This window comes from Acromyrmex echinatior, chromosome 1, assembly GCF_024713525.1.
Source record: "Acromyrmex echinatior isolate Ae372 chromosome 1, ASM2471352v2, whole genome shotgun sequence".
Taxonomy (NCBI): domain Eukaryota; kingdom Metazoa; phylum Arthropoda; class Insecta; order Hymenoptera; family Formicidae; genus Acromyrmex; species Acromyrmex echinatior.
In genome coordinates this window covers 1842977-1863234 of record NC_141852.1, presented here as the reverse complement: position 1 = coordinate 1863234, position 20258 = coordinate 1842977, and the positions used below count along the sequence as shown (strand labels likewise).

At 30.2% G+C, this 20258-nt stretch overlaps 1 protein-coding gene and 1 pseudogene across 27 annotated transcripts in view; one reads left to right on the top strand and one right to left on the bottom strand.

The window, feature by feature from the left end:
• The window catches only part of pHCl-1 (pH-sensitive chloride channel 1), a 673866-nt gene that overhangs the window by 22925 nt on the left and 630683 nt on the right, over positions 1-20258 (bottom strand). The window lies entirely within an intron of this gene.
• LOC105144079 (uncharacterized) lies at positions 1648-14918 on the top strand (annotated as a pseudogene). The gene is made up of 5 exons (XR_015545277.1): positions 1648-1682; positions 2105-2258; positions 2404-2476; positions 2560-2822; positions 2966-14918. The product of XR_015545277.1 is annotated as an uncharacterized LOC105144079 (transcript).

The following is a 20258-nucleotide window of genomic DNA, read 5'->3' as shown; positions in this document are numbered from 1 at the left end:
CTCCTCCCTTTCTAGTTTACCACTTCAATCTTCTTGTTTTGATATGTGGATTTTATATGTCTGTGAGCATCTTAGAGTAATTATTTTCAATCTCATCGCATTGTCTCACAATAGACGACGTTTATATTATATTGACATGCAATAGAAAGTATTTATTCTCATTTGATTTAGCTGTTACTAAATTAAAGATATATAATTTATGACTCTTCATCATACAATTGCAATTTGTTTTAATGATTTTAATGTACATTTCGCATATTATTATAGATTACTTTTTTACTTTTTTATTTATTTATTTATTTATTTTTATTTGTATTCCTTGCTTCTTAGCTTGTATTTCTTTTATTAGATTTGATTACTTATTTTACAATTTTATATTATTATACAATATATCTGTACTTTTTAATAGAAACAAATTATGTTTGTCTATAATCTTCATCATACATAGTCAAGAGGAATACATGGTTTTTGATTACAACATTCCTGTAACATTTATTCTAAATTGAGCGAATTTGATTATTAATGATGCGATTCAGAGCGAACTTTGATTTTTATGTCTTAACTATGTAATATTTCCACCGTTTACATTGATAATGATCCAACAGGGATCGAAATGTTTGTTATTTTGTTATCGTTAATGTTTATATTTTAACTAGATGACATGTTTTATTTATTAACGGTTCAAAAAGTTTTTATTTTATAACGATTGTTTTAGGCTCGTAGCCCTTTGTCTTTCTATTTTTTATTTTTTATTTTTTATTTTATTTGTTTATTTATTTATTTTATTTTGTATTTTATTTCATTTTATTTTATTATTTAATTTAATTTAATTTTATTATTTTATTTTATTAATATTACGTTATATTATATTGGGTCATCTAAAAAGTATCCGCGGTTTTTTGTCACTAGATGTGTTGACCATCAATATTATATTGGGTCATCTAAAAAGTATCCGCGGTACTTTATCACTAGATATATGACCATCAACACACATCTAGTGACAAAAAACCGCGGATACTTTTTAGATGACCCAATATTAAAAACGCATTTGTTAAATGCGGTTTTATATCAAATAAATGAATCTGAAATACTTTTTCAATACAATATGTTTTCAACTATTACGCATGTGTGCGTAACATTCCTCAACCGCATCATTTGCTGAGGTGAGGCAAATAAAGCGTGCTCTTAATTGATCCATGGAGTATGCTCTAACGCGACACGAACATCTAATTACCATATTAGTTCCGGTGGCACGAACATATTGGAGCGCGTTGGGCATGCTGGAGCAAGTGACGCGAATAAACCTCTAGATGTAATAGAGAAACGCAATCCTGATTTCTGATTGGTTCCGCTATTTTTTCTATGGATAATCTTCTAGGACTCTAATTTTGGTAAGTATCATTATTTTTAAATCTTGATATGTATACTCCAAGTAGAATCAGTATTACTTTATAGTCAGTAGAAACACTGCTGTTATAAAAATCGCACTCCGTTTATAGAATGACAGATGTAAACACAGGTCGTCATTTTTTCATTAGACGATTAATTATAACCTTTAAATATGCTCGGTTGCGTTTCTCTGTTATATCTAGGACTCTAGCTTATGCTTGTACCCCACAATGGATCCAACATTTCTCCTCTATTCGTGGCTGTGTACCGGTCATGGTGGAAGGGATAACATGGTGTGTGTAATTTACAAGTATCTCTTTCTGAATGTCCGCCGTCTGTGTCTATGAATGTCGATAAGAGAACTGTGTAACGCTAACCACGATTCGGATTAACTTATGACCTCTTAAGACAAGTCTTAAAGAATCGACTACGGTTTGTTTTGCGTCGTGAAATTGGTGCTGAATCTTTCCTTGTTTAACACATTTTATACACTTTCTCTCTTTCTATAGAAAAAGAAACATAAAGTGTGTTAAACAAGGATTGTGTTCCGATAGCTGTGTCGAAAAATTTTTTAGTTACAAGGTTGGTAGCGCTATAACTAACATAGCTGTGTTTCGTAAAAAATCAGACACGTAGTTTGCATTTACTTTATCGGCTTGTCTAATTTGTTATTTAAAAAATGATTTTTATTTGTATTTGATGAATTATTTTCAAGTTCAAGTAAAAGTTTTGAAAGTGAAGAAGAAATAATAAATATTATTTATGACGATAACGAAAATCATTCGAAAAGAAAGAAAGCAAGAGTTCAAAATTTTATTGAAAATGTAATTTGTAAATACAACAATGAAGAATTTCGAGAAAATTTTCTCGTATGTATAAAATTAATTTAATAATCTATATGTATGTATACAAAAAACTCGAAACAAATAATTTTTAATTTTAGACTGCGATATTCAATCTTTAATTATCTCTTACATTTATTAAGAAATGATTTAAAAGGAGAAAATTTTTCAGGGAAAATGCCTATATCTGCAGAAAAACAATTGTTTATTGCTTTGTACATGCTGGCAACACCAGATTCATACAGGTTACTATATTGATTAAAATTATTTTTTATAAAAGCACAATTGTTATAATAATTAATTTTTTAATAATTTTATTTGGTTAAAGATCTGCAGTTACAAAATTCGACGTTGATAAGGCAACAGCTTGGCGAGCAATACGAAGAATTGTTAAAGTTCTTTGTAAATATAGAAATTATTCGATGGCTAAATCAAAGGGAATTGGATGAATGTAGCCAAATATTACAAATTCAATATGGTTTTCCTAGAATTATCGGAGCTCTGTATGGAACACATATTTATATATCAGCTCCAACTCGAGATAGTCAATTTTATATAAATAAAAAGGGAAGATACTCTATTCAGTTACAGGTACATACATTTATTATTTTAAAATTTTATTAACGTAGTATTTTTTTAATATTTAAAATAATTGTTTATACGGATTGTATGTAATCATAAATTGCAATTCTTGCACTGTTATGCTGGCCTTCCTGGATCCGTGCATGATATAGAGAATATTTAAATATTCAGGACTACAACAAAGATGTAACGATGAATATTTTTCAAATAATACCCATATTATCGCAGATTCAGCTTATGTATTGCAAAAACATATTATAGTGCCATATAAAGATAATGGTCATCTAACTGCTCAGGAAATATATTACAATAGCGTACTCTCTAAAACTAGAATGATAGTAAAGAGATCTGGTTATTAAAAGGACGAGGATGGAGATGTCTTTTGGATAAATCACCTAGCGAAGGACAGATTTGATTCCATACTACGTAATAAGTTGTTGCATCTTACATAACATCTGTCTACTTCAAGATAATAATTTTGAGTATTCAGTCATCATCAGTGATAATGTGGTTGCAGAACCAGAACCAATGGTCGTAAAGCAATTATTGCAAGACGAAGAATCAGCGAAAAGAGAAGAAATAAAAATTAGATTAACTACTTAATTTATATATCATCTAAATAAAAATAATTCTAAATAAAGATAAGATCTAATAATTTTAATATTTTTATTTTGAAACCATTAAACAATATGTATTTTAAAGATTTTGTAGTAGTAATCAATTATTTAAAATATGACTTTTTATTGAATTGTTACACAATGTATAGTATCACATACAAAAAGTTCTTATGAAGTATTAAGAAAATAATATTTTATATATCTTTATATGAATATTTCCACAGTAGAATGATATTTTTATCACAGCTTCAATCCGCTTAAACTATATTATTCTATATTATTTATTATTAAACCTCAGAAATAAAAAACTTCATAAAAATAAAGGAACACATATAATTTTGAAATGAACTTATTATCCATTTATAATAATTAAAAAATTCTTGGAATGACTTCTTAACGAAACTAATTTCTAAAAATTTTGATATTGTTCTTCACAATAAATAAAACTAATTTTTACATTCAATTAAAAATAGATAAAATATAAATTAGATTATTATAAAAGAATTCAAAATATTTTTTACGCGATTACATTAATTAAGTTATATTATTATATAAACTTCAAAAAATTCTTTTATAATAATTTTAACAAATCTTAAAAAAAAACATTAATATTCAGATACAATTTAACGGAAGTTTAAAGTTCTTGCAAAGTAAAAGATAAAACATTTCTAACTTATAATTATTTCATGGTCTTCGTAAATTCTTTTAAAATGCTCAGTTTTTGCTTTCTATATTCATCAGTTGCTTCTCTCTGCATATCTTTATGTTTTTTATATTCTTCTATAAATTCTGATTTCCAATTGGATGATAAATTTGTATTATCTGATACTTTTTGGCACTCTAAAATAAAATAAAATAAATATGAGAAATGTTTATAAACAATACTAATACAATAAAACAATATTTTTAAACAATCTTAATTTGGATGGTATTTCTTTTTCTATATGGCTTCCTATTGGAATATCTGAACCTGCTGAAGATGGCTTTATCCAAGATTTTTTTGAAAACAAATTATCCATAATCTATTAAAAAAATCAAAAGCAAAAATTGTATATGTGCGTGAATGAATAATTCATTAAATAATACTGTAATAGGAAGACTAACAATGTCTTAAATGTATGAATTACACAAATCATTTTCTGTTATATTATGTAAAATACCTACATCATAATGTTCACAAGTTTTTCTATTGTTTCCACTTTGAGCATTGTGATCTTTTACTTCTTTGTATATCTTTTTTATATTATTTATTTTAGTTTTGCATTGTTCCATAGAAAAATTATATCCTTTCTTTATTAAGATATTTTCAAAATGTTCGACTACTAATTTCACTGTTATCTAATGCTGTGCAGTGTTTTTCATATAAATGTAAGAATAATCGAGTTTGTTCACTTGTCCAATGTATACGTGAATTATCTAAAATATTATTTGTTTCAATATTTTTATTAGGTGTACAAATAAGTTTCCGCCGTTTGACAAAAGACGGCGCCACTAGCAAGCTATGGTTAAAATTGTCTGATGTAAAACGTTATATCGTAAGGTTGGACATCTGTCAACAACATAACCTTAAAATATTAGCGATTTTGTATCAGCATCATATATTTTTTTTGTGCGAAAATGCCGAGTTTTGAGCCGAATAAGCGTTATTTGCGGGAACTTTTGATTTACTTCTTTAATTTGAAGAAATCTGCAGCTGAGGCTCATCGATTGCTTGTAGAAGCATATGGTGAGGCTGCCTTAAGTGAGAGAAGTTGTCGTGAATGGTTCCAAAAATTTAAGAACGGTGAATTCGAAGATAAAGAACGTAGCGGAAAGTCGAAAGTGTACGAAGACGCGAAATTGGAAGCATTATTGAATGAAGATTCGTGCCAAACGCAAAAGGAACTTGCACTTACATTTTGACTTACATCAATAAAACATTATGTATCGTTCTTTCACAATAAATGCTTAATTTTTGATAAAAAACGGCGGAAATTTATTTGTACACCTAATATAAATAAGCGTATAAATAAACACATTGTATATACTTTTCACATTTTGTAGTATTTAAAAATAATATATTATTCCACATTTTTGTAACATTAAAATGTTCTTTCCACTGTTCCTCTTGTTCTCGATAATCATATAGAAATAAATATTTCTATACAAATGTTGTTTCTACTCTTAAAAGCGCAATGCGCGCGCGAATGAATGTATTCGCTAATGAAAATATTAAATGTACTAATAAAATTGAAGAGATATTATTTTTGTTTATATACCATTCATGTCCATATAGATTTCCATACATCGACAGTATATCGATTACAACGCGCACGCGAACGCTTCTAATTCGCTCAAATATCATTCCAACTAAAATGATGGCTGATCAATTGCGGCCACGAATTTTCCTCGATGCTTATACACGGTCCGGCAAAATGATCTCCCACATTTTAATCTTTAATAATTTAAAAATGTGGGAGATCATTTTGCCGGACCCTGTATATATATATATATAATTCAGTGATACCAGAGTTTTCCAAATGGTCATGTGATCCTCATCAAGATTTCAACGGTAAGCAGGTCCCTCTCAATTTTACCCTCCAACGCTACCTTCCAGTCTTTCCGCCACGCGCGTTTTAGAACACAGCCTATGCAAATATAACTCTTAGGATCAAAAGAGATTCCAAACGAAAATAAAATAAGTCATAAATATAGTTTTTGCTTGTCTTTTGTTTTTGTCTCTTTTTCAGTATACGTATCTATCTCTCAATGGAACCGCGCCTAACTACTATATCAAATGATATGCCGCGTCGTCGCTCTGGTACTATAATGGAAGGGATAACATAATGTGTGCAATTTGCAAGCATCTCTCTCTGAATCTCCATCGTTTCTGTCTATGAATTAAGAGACTAAGGCTGTCAACTGTGAAACGCTAAAACATGGGGCGATATTCATAATCCGTTTTTATTTTAAAACTGTCTTAAATAATGCTTAATATGCTAATACAGTCCTCGGATTGACTTATGACATCTTAAGACTATACTTAAGATAGACTTAAATGTAAGAATCGACTATGAATACCGACCTGCTTCGTGTCAATTGTGAAATTGATACTGAATCTTTCCTTGGTTGTGTTCCAATAGCTGTGTCAAAAATTTTCTTTTTAGTTACAAAATTGGTAGTGCTGTAACTAACATAGCTATGTTCCGTAAGAGATCAGCTGACACTGTAGTTTGCATTTGCTTTATCGGCTTATTCAGGAAGGAAGTTAATTTTTACTTTTATAATATATAGTTGATTATTATTTATTTATTATTATACATATTTATTGAAATATGATTTAAGCAATATGAAGCGAATATTGGACTGATGAAAATAAATTTAATTAAATAAAGGAATCCTATATTCGGTCATGCAATATGTACAATCAGAATGTTATAAATTCACAAAGAATTATGTATTTAATATTAAGATCCGCTTTGATTGAATATAGAATTCCCCTTATTTAAAATATTAATTTAATAACAAAAATGTTGACCTTACTTAAAAATTTAGAAAAATAGATGAATATCTCCAAAGAAGTAGATAAGGATAATTTAAAAAATAAAAATTATAAACAAGTAAAATCTTTAATATTATATGACGTATCAAATTATACTTTGTATGTATCTCCTGAAATTCATCAACATGCTGTTAATGGTAAATACAATTTCTACATTCTTTTTCACAAACATATTTGAAGAATTTAAATAATATTTTTTTAGCATGATACTTGTGTGAGGTACTAATTATGTAAAGGATCTATTGATTGTATCTTGAAATCAGCGAATCTATTAGTATACTTACTATTTCATTAGTCATTACCTAATAAATTTGCTCACTTTGTAATTTTCATCACGTCTTAAAATAGGCAATCGATCCCCAGGATAGAAGAAAATTTTAAATTATTTTAATGTTTTTAATTATTTAAATGTTTTAATAAATTTAATTTGTTTTTCTACGATAGATTTGAATTTTGCAACAACTCTTTTGAATCAACACAAAGCTACATTAATGAAACAAGCATCATGTGTTTTAAGTACAAATGTTCTCGAAGAGAATTTTATTTTCCGATAAAGAGAATTACATTCTTGACAGTAATTTAAATAAGTTGATACTACAGCATTTTATTTAAAATTACTTTATATATAATATTAGGTATACAAATAAGTTTCTGCTATTTTTTATCAAAAATTAAGCATTTATTGTGAAAGAACGATACATAATGTTTTATTGATGTAAGTCAAAATGTAAGTGCAAGTTCTTTTTGCGTTTGGCACGAATCTTCATTCAATAATGCTTCCAATTCCGCGTTTTCGTACACTTTCAGCCTTTTACTACGTTCTTTGTCTTCGACGTCAAATTCACCGTTCTTAAATTTTTGAAACCATTCACGACAACTTTTTTCACTTAAGGCAGCCTCACCATATGCTTCTACGCAATCGATGAGCCTCAGCTGCAAATTTCTTCAAATTAAAGAAGTAAATCAAAAGTTTCCGCAAATGACGCTTATTCGGCTCAAAACTCGGCATTTTCGCACAAAAAAAATATATGATGCTGATACAAAATCGCTAGTACTTCAAGGTTATGTTGTTGACAGATGTCCAACCTTACGATATAATGTTTTACATCAGACAATTTTAACCATAACTTACTAGTGGCACCGTCTTTTGTCAAACGGCGGAAATTTATTTGTACACCTAAAAAATAAATATTTAAGAAAATACCAAGTCGCGATAATTTCTTTCGTTTTCCGATGTCAGCGTTTCCATAATCTTTTTGTCTTCATGAAATATTTTTATCCTAATATAACACAAAGATATTGTCTTTGTGAGACTATGCATATGATTTTCTTTTTTTGACATATCAAACATGTAATAACATGTGAGACTAACATTTACTCTACCCCATACTTGTCTATCCCACAAATTATTAGATTTCGAATTATTTTTTTCTCAAATGAAACTAAGGTTTATGTGCCTACAGTTTATTCACGTTACTCTTGCTATTTTAAACAACTTACTGAAAAGACTGAAGGACACGCTGAAGCTTTTAATATGGTCGCTTATTGTAGTAAATCACTGTTAAGGAAATGGTTTGAACACAAAATAGATTTTGTATTCTGTTTTAATCTTTCATATTCACAGTTATGTTTTTCCAAATACGCATTTGATCAATCCACGATTGAGATCGATTTTGGTCTCTCAATGGAAATCTATAGGTTCGGTATTGCAAATCGGAAGCGTCCGTTTGTTCTTTTATCTCGAAAATCGTTCGGCAACTCGCATTTTTTTGCATATCATCTTATCTGTGTTCGGTATTAACATTTCTAGAGCTAATCAAACTGCTCGATCCATTCCGGATTCAAAGACCGAGCTAACAGAGCTAATGCAGATTTTCGCATCTAAATTAAATTCATAACCTGTATATTTATGATAATATATCCAATTAATTCGTTAACACATATTTCGTTAACGTATATTTATCTCTTTTAATACTTCTATTTTACAATAGTTTATAATGTTTGAGTCTACAAACGCTCAAACAAATGCTATCAAATAGAAATTGATGGAGTACATTATATATAATATTTAAGGGAGGAAAGTAAGTTTTTAATTCTTTCCCTCTTTATGAATTTGAAGTTATGTATTTGAAAACAAAGAATTTGCTCGATAATTTTTAGATCAAAGTTTATGTTGCACATATACAATAAAATAAAATAAAATTGTATTAATATATTGAAGACTCTAACGAATATAAGTGAAACTTGTAAATTGCTGAAATTTATTTTGCAATGTAATATTTTCTTTTAAAAAGACACATTTTGCATATGAGTCTGCTATATTCATGTGTAACAATCTATTTTTAGTATATAAGACTATTATTAGTTTCTAGTAAAGCGAAAGACATTTTCAATTAAAAGGTATTTTTTATTTATTCATAAAAATAAACAATTTCATTTTAAATCTAACCTTAAAGGACAGCTCTGTAGCGTTCTCTGTAGCGGAATTAATTCTTGGCACTCAGATTGCTCGAAGATCATGTGATCAAGCTCGCCATCTGCTAGCTCGCATCTCAGATTTATATTGTCGAATAATGCATCTTATATGGATATGAATGGTATATAAACAAAAATAATGTCGCTTTAATCTTATTAGTACATTCAATAAAATAAGTTTTAGTTAAGGGGAACGGTGCACTAATCACTATTAACACGATTAATCGCTATTAACACATTATTATAACCTATAAACATCGTCAAAGTTAAATCGAATGGACTGAAATGGATCCTAAACAGTTTGAGCAGTTCTTACATTTTCAAAAGAACGTAGTCGATCAACTAGTTAGATTGCAGCAATAAACAGAACAAAGATTAACGTCGTAGGTAAGCGGAACAGCAGCATCATCAACAGTTGTTAACACAGCTTTACTGTCAAATTTTGAATGTTTCGACTCGAAAACAGAATCATTTCGGTACTATAAACAGCGGTTCGAAAATTATATTAAAATGAAAAACATTGCAGAGAACAAAGACTATTGTGCAAAGCTCTTATTAAACTCAATCGGGGCAATGAACTTCAGCGTGATCGCGGCATTGAAAGCATCGGGCAGTTGCACTACTTTAATATAACTAGAGCTTTAGTGGATATCATATCGGCTGGTTAGAAAACGCAAAATCCACACATACAAAATCCATACGCGATACGTTTGTGCAAATCAAACGATTATATAGCTTTATCGTTTGTTTCGCCTAATCTAGTTCATGATCCGGTAGGGCTGTTATTTTCCTGTACGTGATTTCCGAGGATATATGTGATATATTATAAATTCAGTAGCTCGAAGGAAGTATCGGAAGAATCAATATCACGGAAGATTTTGTTGTATGTATTTTCAACGTTGCTACACTTGCGTGGTGTGGAGCAAAACAAATCATTCAAGGTAATACTAGCGCGACAATACCGCTCAAAAGTTTAGTCCCGTCACAACATTCGGTGGCGATATCTCACTCTCGCCAAAGAGAGAAAACTTTTGATTGTTTCTGTCCAAGGCCATACGCGGAAAAAAAATGAATACGGATAGCAGTACTAATGCCGCTACTAATGCCGGTGCTGTCAGATGTTCATTGGCCGTTCCCTCTATACCCCACCACTCTTATTAGTTGCCACCATATGCCAAAGAAAATCGAAACGTTACATTCTTTTTGCAGTTCTATTTTCCTAATTAAATGGTCAAAAATTATGATCCTTTTTACAATATTTGATTCATGTTCCTTCATCGCGTGCTCGCTTTTTGTAACAATCCTAAGAATAATATGGACAGAGCTGGGCAAAATACAGATCGAAGATATATTTGAAATACAAGATACAAAATACAGGGAAAACGTTTTGTATTTCAAATACAAAAATAAGATACCCCTCTATTTTAGCATCGAAGATAAAAATACCCAAAATATCTCAGATACTCAAGATACTTAAAATACCTAAGAGATACATGAAATACTCACAATACTATATATTTTAAATACCTTAAGATACTTTAAGAGATTTTTAAAATATTATATATATATCTAAAAATCTAATATATGCTTATCTAAAAATATGTATATCTAAAAATGTTTAAAGTATCTTTAAGATATATTTTTTCAAGGAGCAATTTCATTTTTTAATAGGAGCAATTAAAATACAAAAATGTAAAACAATAAATAAAAAAGTTATTAGATGTACAAATAAGTTTCCGCCGTTTGACAAAAGACGGCGCCACTAGCAAGTTATGGTTAAAATTGTCTAATGTAAAACATTATATCGTAAGGTTGGACATCTGTCAACAACATAACCTTGAAATATAGCGATTTTGTATCAGCATCATATATTTTTTTTTGTGCGAAAATACCGAGTTTTGAGCCGAATAAGCGTCATTTGCGGGAACTTTTGATTTACTTCTTTAATTTGAAGAAATCTGCAGCTGAGGTTCATCGATTGCTTGTAGAAGCAAGTATGGTGAGGCTGCCTTAAGTGAGAGAAATTGTCGTGAATGGTTTCAAAAATTTAAGAACGGTGAATTTGACGTCGAGGACAAAGAACGTAGCGGAAGGCCGAAAGTGTACGAAGACACGGAATTGGAAGCATTATTGAATGAAGATTCGTGCCAAACGCAAAAAGAACTTGCACTTACATTTTGACTTACATCAATAAAACATTATGTATCGTTCTTTTACAATAAATGCTTAATTTTTGATAAAAAACGGCGGAAACTTATTTATACACTTAATATATTTATATTACATTTTTAATCAATATAACATTGTAACATATAGCTCTCTAAATATTTGATAATAGAATTGCAATGACTTATAATGTATAAGTAATTAGCATGAATTTTATACGCAAACAATTTTAATAATTTTTATTTTATATTGTCAGTATGGTGATACTGATAATTTTTAGATGTCTTTGGCTCTTTAGAGTAAAGGACAAAGTAGTATTAAAAAAACTAAACTAAAAACTGTTTATATAATACTGTTCAAAGTTAATTCATATAATTATATATAAACAAAAGTAATTCACAAAAAAATTAGCCTGATTCATAAGGTGAATGTCAAGATATTAACATTTGACCATATTTCATCGGTTGATGCCTCAATGGCCAAAACTGAAGTTGAAATTTGAACTGCATAATCTTGAAACCTTAATAAAAACAATAATGTTTTGAGTTTTTTCACTTTGAGTTTATTTTACTTCTTTTTATATAGGTTATATAAAAAGAAGGTTATATAAAAATTGACATTAAAAAAAAGTAATTATTAAAATTTTTTATTGTTTACAGAGAAATTTTGTTCAAATATTAATTTTTTATAATCTCTTACATATACAATAAGGAGTAAGATATGAAAAAACGTTAATGTTTTTACTTTAAGATTTCAAGGTTATATAGTTCAAATTTTAACTCTCTCTGGTGAAAACTTTGTTGGAAGCTTTGGCCATTGATTGATGAAAAATAGTCAAATGTTAACACATCTTGATATTTATCTTATGAAGGCCAATTTTTTGTCAATTACTTTTGTTTACAAATAATTATGAGTTAATTTTGAATTTTATTATATAGATAAATTTGCAATAAAAACATTCTTTTTATGAAAATCTTTATGAAATTTTTACACTATTCTGCCCTAAAGTTAAAATTTATGATTGTTCAAAGTTTGAGTGACACAAATATCACTTGATAAACTTTGTTGAAACTAGTACCTTGTTGCAGCCATTACTCTTTAATAAAACTAACTTTTCGAACTGATCATCTGAAAGTGAAGCACGTTTTGGCTGATTTGTCATTGTTGCAAATGAAAATAGCCTTGTAGATAAAACAGCTGCTGTAGATGGTAAATTGGTATTACTTCTAAGAAATAGTTTTTTAACAGTTAGATATGAATTCAACATATTGTAGTCTTTTCTTTTATTGTTGAAGAATTTTAAAATTTCTAATTTTACATGAGCTCCTCTATATTCTTTACAAATAACGCTACTTTCATCATTTTCTACAGCTTGAAATTCGCTGAAGTAAAAAAAATCATCTTGTTCTTGGTTACTTAAAAACTTCTGCACTAATAGATTTGATTTTCTGAATTTTGATTACAATATTTTGAATTCTCTTGATTTCCGCTGGTGATGTAGATGAGGTAGTCATCGAAGTTTGAAAACTGGATGTGTATATGCAGCAATAATCGCCTCGTTTGCCTCCTCATATAGATCATAAAAATTCTTAAATTATCTGTTAAGGGATGAGAGCATGTCTTCCACAAGAGGGTTACAATATTTGAGTGACTTACGAAACATCTTATAATCTCTTTTTTAATGAGAATGAGCGTTGGGATCAAGTTCCCATAGAAACTTGAGTGTTTTTTGTCACCTTGAAGTCGATCTAAAGAATTCGCTATGGGTATCATAACCATATAATATTCTTCCAGATACTCTAATTCAAAATCTTTAAATTTTACCGGTGAGTCCAACTTTTCCTGTAATTCGACCATCTTTTGACGATCTTTTTACAATTTGGATTAGAGAATCAAACAAAGAATTCCATCGTGTCTTGCAAGGATAGCTCAACTTTTGTCCTAATAATCTTGTATTATTTCAGCTGACTTCAAACATCCAGATAAATTCCACAGTGCTGTACATTTGGCTAAAGCAGGATAATGAATCGCTTTCAAAGTGAAAAAAGCAGTTATAATCTTTTTTTTCTTTGTTATTTTTGTTTTCTCGTTCATCAGTTTCGGACCCGTAAAGCTTTACTCCAAACTCCTTGAAAGCAAAATTTGTATCGTTATCTATAATATATATATCATTGTCGTAACATTGTAAGTACTCAATCCAAACTTTGAATGAATCTCATGAAGTAATTCTGCAATTCGATCATAAGTGTGAGAGCCTTTAAATCGAGTACAAGCAAGTGCAACTGATTCTCGTTTTGAAGTTATCTTCTTGTCTTCAGTGTGCCGTGACTCCTAGAAAGTTTCTTGTTTTCATTGACCAAATATCAGTTATACATATATATTTTTGCTTCAAAAGAATTTTAATTTACTCATTTTCTCTGTAAACTTTGCCTCGATACGACGCCCGAGCTTCGTGATATAACGTTGACACCATATCCTTCAAACATTTTAATGAAATGTTCTTCTTCAACGGTTGACAGTAAATGAATTCCATTTATTATGAATGCAGTTATTCGTTTATCGATTTGCTCTTGAGTGATAACATTTTTTCCAAGAATGAGAAGCTTTCTTACAAACCTGTAGTTTTAATCATCATAGATGAATTAACCATTTTTTTTATTTATTAGAGTATCTGCCTTACTTCTTTTTTGCTTGAGAACATCTTTGTAGGCCACATATTCCTTAATACATTCCAAACTCTCTAAAAAAAGGTAATGCTCAGATACTTTCGAAAGAAATAAAAATTTCGTAACAATAAAATTTTGATAACACGACAATATATGATAAAAACAAATTTAATATTTTTTGCCATATAAAACGCTTAAAAAATGAATATATTATCAAAATTTCGATATTACAAAAATTTTTTTTCATAAGTACCATATTTTCTAAGCATAAAAATGAGTCGGAAAACGTACAATTGTACAATACTGATATGAAAAAAACATTGATTTTAAAACGTTTTGTAAAAATGAAGGCCATTAGATATTATGTTTATGTATACAATTTAACTTCAATTATATATAGGGTGTATTTAAATTGTAGATTTAGATTCTCTGATTCACAATTTTACGCTACATAATAACTAGTAAAATGTATTGGATTATTGGTATTGGAAATTTTGATATGACTGAAATTATAGCAGCAAAAAATTTATAAGGTCGATAAATGGAGATTATAATATACGAGGAATGGATCATTTTGGATGACCAAAAAAATCTGGCGTATTCCTTATAAAAATGTAACAAAATTTGTATTATATTAGGTGTACAAAAAAGTTCTGAGCTTTTTTTGTAAAATTCAATCTTTATTCAAAAACAAACGGAAAAATATTAATCAGCGAAATATTCTTCGTTTGCATCAACGACCTTTTGTCATATTTCGGGGAGCTTGCGAATTCCTTGACGATAGAAACTCACCGGCTTCGAAGCGATAAAGTCATCAATGCATTTTCGTATCTCTTCTAATCTCACGAAATGTGTATCAGCCAAATGATGCTGCAGCGACCGGAATAGGTAATAATCGGAAGGCGCCATGTCTGGGCTATACGCCGCGTGCGGAAGAAGTTCCCAGCCTAACGCAAAGATATGGTCCTGAGTCGCTTTCGCAACATGAGGTCGAGCATTGTCATGAAGCAAAATCACTTTACGACGTCCTTGGCCAGTAAATGGCCTCTTTTCTTCTAATGCATCGCTCAAATTGGTCAATTGTTGTTGGTAGCGGTCTGCCGTGACTGTTTCACCCGATTGTAACAACTCGTAGTACAACACACCCTTCCAATCCCACCAGATACAGAGCAAAACCTTCTTGGCGTGGATATTGGGCTTTGGCGTCGATGTCGAAGGTTGACCAGGATCAACCCATGATTTTCTACGTTTAAGGTTATCATAAAGAATCCACTTTTCATCGCTTGTAATGATTTTGTGCAGAAAATCTTTTTTCCGGAACTTTGAAAGTAAAGTGAGTGCAGTGTCACGCCGTCGATTTTTGTTGTCTTCGGACAATTCATGCGGAACCCATCTGCCTTCCTTCTGAACCTTTCCCATCGTATGTAATCGTACGGAAATGGCTTGCTGCGTAACGCCAAGCTGTTCTGCAAGCTCCTTTTCAGTTTGCGCAGAGTTTATATCCAGCAGTGCTTGCAATCCGTTTCAATCTTTTCAGGGCGTCCAGCACGCGATTCATCTTTAAGACTGAAATCTCCTTGGCGAAACTTTTGATACCGTCTTTTACATGTAGCATGACTTACAGCGTTCTCTCCATATGCAGCACAAATCATTGCAGTGGCTTCAGCAGCATTTTTCTTCAGATGAAACGCGAAGTGGATGGAAAATCGAATATGCTCTTTTGTTATTGCCATCGTGAACACTACTGATTTTTGAGGTTATGTGCATCAAACGCCAAACCGTATGGCATTTTAGAAGGCCAAATGTTAACGCTTTAAAACCGCAAAAGGGCGGGAAGATATATAAAATTTAAATTGTTATTTCGGTTGTATCAAATCTAAAGCTCAGAACTTTTTTGTACACCTAATAATATATTTATAATACATATAAAATATATTTATAATTTATATTCACTAATAATGTTTTTTATATGTTACAACAATGTTAGAATTATAAATGTTATGTTTGTGCGATGTGAATACATACAAATTATATAATGTATGTACATAAAATTTTAATATTGCGTATAAATAGATAATATCTGTATGATTAGTTCAACATGAATAACTTTTATATAATTGTTTATATAATGTGTACGTGTGTATATATATTCACATAATATAATATACATACAATTTTCTATTGTATATTGGATATATAAGTCGGATGTATAAGACATGTTAGTAATAGCATTGGACGTAAGAAAAAAGTGCTATTACGGCTTTGTATCGATATAACTATTAGTTAAAAATCTGTACTTTATATATATTATAGATTTTTAGTACTAGTGTATATATTGGAACGCGGCCTACATTGCATGTATACATAATACAACTGTATTTCTAAGGCCTAATTCCACAAATATAAGATTAACTTCAATCTCGGTTTATTTTTTTCTCAATTCTAAAATTGGAAAATTTTCCAAAATAAAATAAATCTTACATTTATAGAACCGAGCCTAACACATGTTTTCATCCCTGAGTTAAGATGATAATGTAGAAAATGGAATAAAAATGTTGATAATTAATCGATCGAATTTTCTGCTGATCATATTAACTCAGAGGGCGTAAGCATCTATACATTGAAAATGAAAACCTGTAATATCGATTTTGATTAAGTTCAGCCGTCACTCCAGCATCTCCTTAAGTTGGCCTTTTATTTTTTCTTCCGCGTTTTTTCATTTTAATTGGGCTATGAGAAGAATGAGTTTACATATTTTTTATTGTACGCGTCAAACATGATTTAAGTTTTCTGATTCTTCATCTTTTTATACATCCCTTAGCGTGAAGTTTACAGTTAAGTTAACATTGTTAAAATCAATAAAAGTTGTGTATACGCACCGGCAGGAATGATGTCCCCTGGCGTGCAACGCTACATAATCGTATCGAACTGCACATGTACGTGTTACTGAAAACGCGGAGGTGGCAAGGAATGCGAAGGGAGAAAGTAGTGAGGGGGCGTTCTGATATTCTGTCCTTAGCGCAAGGTGTACGATTGAGAGAGAAAGCGTAATTTGACGTGATGCTGGTTCACGGTGTCCTTCCGCTGTCCCACACATTTGTTACTAGTACGATTGAGATACCCCGGTGTCTCTTGCTCGTCAATATTCAGAATATTACTTTTATTATGCACACAATGTTGTAATTATGCATAAAAAATTTTAATACTGTAAAAAATTTTTGTGCGTAATTACAACATTACGTGTAATTTTGCGATTGTAATGCATGCATTTATAAATTTGCAGTGTGCAAATGAAATTAATATTTCGTATCGCAAGATTGCAAAATTAAATTTACAGTAAATATAAGAACATATAATGTAATAAATTTAAAAAATATAATGTAATGCCGCTGAACGCCAGGGGACACCATTCTTGCTGGTACGTGTATACCTATGCCTAATAGGCTGTAATATTTAGCTGTTGTTTTTATACCATTCCATCCTGGTGAAAATTTTTCTCATAATTTTATATGAAATGGAATATTTTTCAGAAATACTCAGAAATATTTGGAAAATTTACATCTTCTCTCAGAACTTCTTGTACAAATGAATTCTGAAATATTCTGAAATTTCTTATCCCATAATCTTTAAAAAGTATTTTTTAATTTTTTAGATTTTGTAATTTTTATCAGAAATTATACTTACAAAAAATCTTAAAAATCTTATGATATTTCATAATTAACATATATGAAAAATTCTGAGAAAAGATGTAGATTTTCTGAGAAATGTTCCAATTCGTGTAAAAAATGTGAGAAAGTTAAAATTATAGAGTAAAATTATAGAGAAATTCTGAAAAATTATATAGAAATTCTAAAAAATTATATGAAAAATTCTGAGAAAAATTTTCACCAGAGCAATAAAAAAAAAGAGAGGCTATTATATTTAAATTGACCATAATACCATCTTATTTATCAAAATAGTATTTATATAAAATAGCAGTTGTTTTACATTTCTTTTATTTTTTAAATGTGTTTCAGGAAATATAAAAATATACAATTCTTAAGAAAAACTTTGTTTTTTAACAGTCAGTAAATGTATATAAGGGTGTCCTACAAAAACTGTAATGATGTAAAAATAGAAGTCATTTTAAAATAAAAATATTAAAATGTCGAGATTATATAACAGTTTCTAAATTATAAATATTCAAAATTATGAATTTTACCGTTAAAAATTTGCGGTGTACAACGTAAAATGTTAAAAAATCAAAGCTAATTGTCAATATCGATATAAAGATTATATAGAAGATGAAGTTATTTATATTGCTATAGTCATTTAAATTATTATATTAAAAAATTAGGTAATTATTCACTTTGAGGGAAGCTTCTTTAATGATTTTGATCTTGATATATTGTTAAGTATCATATCATGATCCTGATCTCCAACAGGTTTTAATCATCGCTTGTTATTTGTTAAAATATTATTAACAATTAAAGTTCATAAATATTTCCTATATAGTACAGAAAGATTGCAAAATGATTGCAGATATATGTATCTCATTGCAATATTGTAATATTGCAAATAAATTGCGCAATGTATTTGCAACATTGTTGCAACATTGTTGCAAATACATTGTCAAAAAAATTTCATGCCATGAAATTTTTTTGACAATGTCTCATCATAAGATAATATTTGGCACATAGCGATTTAGTTTTAAATCGCGAGATCAAAAACGGGCGAGAAAATTACTGATTTTGCGGTCATTTTTAAAATTGTGAATTTAATGGGTTTTCAATAAACACATGCGATTATTTTTTTCACATTTAACTGTGATTGGTTAATTTCTCACACTTAAAACTTAAAACTTAAAGCTAGGTAATGGCTTATTGTAAAAGCTCATAAAACTAATGAAAGGAGCAATTCTCAGTGATCTAATTTCAAATTATAATTGTTTACAACTAAAAAAATGAGTAAAGGATCCGGCACAATTTTATTGAAATGTCTTTCTGCGGCTTTAGATATTTTTGGATATGTTGTAGTTCTCTTCATTCTGAACAAATGTCTCAATGGGCACAACTTGATCTTGTGTATGAGCCGTTTCCGCGCTACAAGCCTTGAAAGATTCAAATTTTACGTGATTACCGGATCTATAGAGAGATATTTTCCATAAGATTGGTACGGGGTCCTTTATGTTTTTTACACAGGATGTTTTTTTATACAGGACTAGAACTTGCTCTACTTTATGATATACACATACTACATGGGCTGAAAAGTCCCGAGATTTTTAATGAAAACAAGCGTTTTTTTGTGCAAAGTTATATTTATTCCTCAATATAGTTGCCCTTCGAGGGCGATACACTTGGTAGCGATTTTCCAACATTTCGATGCCCTTTCTGTAGTACGGAACGTCCAGCCTTCGAAATACGCCTCGGTTTCCGCGATGACTTCCTCATTCAATGTGAATCTCTTTCCCTGGAGTCACGGCTTGAGGTTTGAGAACAGATAATAGCTGGGGGCCAAGTCTGGAGAATACGGTGGGTGAGCAACCAATTTGAATCGTAATTGGTCCAATTTGACCATCGCTTTCAAGGATGTGTGTGATGGTGCGTCATCGTAATGGTATAGAACTTTTTTCTTCGCCATATGGGACCGTTTTTTCTTTATTTCGTCGTTCAGTTTGTCCAATAACGCTGCATAATACTCTCTCGTAATTGTTCTTCCCTTCTGTAGGTAATCGATGAAGATTATGCCATGCGCATCCCAAAAAACGGAGGCCATAACCTTCCCGGCCAAGCGTTGGTCTTTTGGCCGCTTTGGTCGGCTTTCGTGGCTTTTCAGCCACTCTGCAGACTGCCTATTGGACTCAGGCATATGGTAATGGACCCACGTTTCATCCATCGTCACAAAACGTCGAAAAAAGTCCGCTCGATTACGCTGCAACAACGCCAAACCGACCGTTGAATCATCAACGCGCTGCTGTTTTTGGTCGATGGTCAGCAAACGC